Genomic DNA, 577 nt, shown 5'->3' on the forward strand with positions numbered 1-577 from the left:
AACCTGGTACTGGCTACTGGGGATGACCTAATCGGCAACCTAGTGATCGATGGGAAGCTGGGTGACAGCGACCACGAGCTGATCACCTTCACCATCCTCCATAAAGCTGGCAAATCAGTCAGCAACACGGAAGTCCTTGACTTGTCAGTGAGGCCCTAAGGGACCATAACCCCAGGGAGAGGGGAGTTCAAGAAGAGTGGTTGCTACTCAAGGGAGTGATCCTCAATGCACAAGCTAATTCTATTTCATATAAGAGGAAAGGCAGCAAGAGGGCATAGCAGCCCCTCTGGCTCTCCAGGGATGTGGCAGACCTCCTGCAGCTAAAAATAAAAGCCTAAAAAGGATGGAGGATGGGATTCCAAAGAGGAATATTCTGCATTGGTCCAGTTCTGCAGGGAGCAAACCAGGAAAGTCAAGGCTGCAACTGAACTCCAACTAGCTTCGAGCATCAAGGACAATAAAAAGTCCTTTTCAGATATGTGGGGAGCTGGAGGAAAAGCAAGGGCAACATTGGACCCCTGCTGAACCAGATGGGACAACTGACAACTGACGCCCAGGAAAAAGCCAACCTATTAAA

Source organism: Crocodylus porosus, unplaced genomic scaffold (genome assembly GCF_001723895.1).
Source record: "Crocodylus porosus isolate Cpor-Errol unplaced genomic scaffold, CroPor_comp1, whole genome shotgun sequence".
NCBI lineage: Eukaryota > Metazoa > Chordata > Crocodylia > Crocodylidae > Crocodylus > Crocodylus porosus.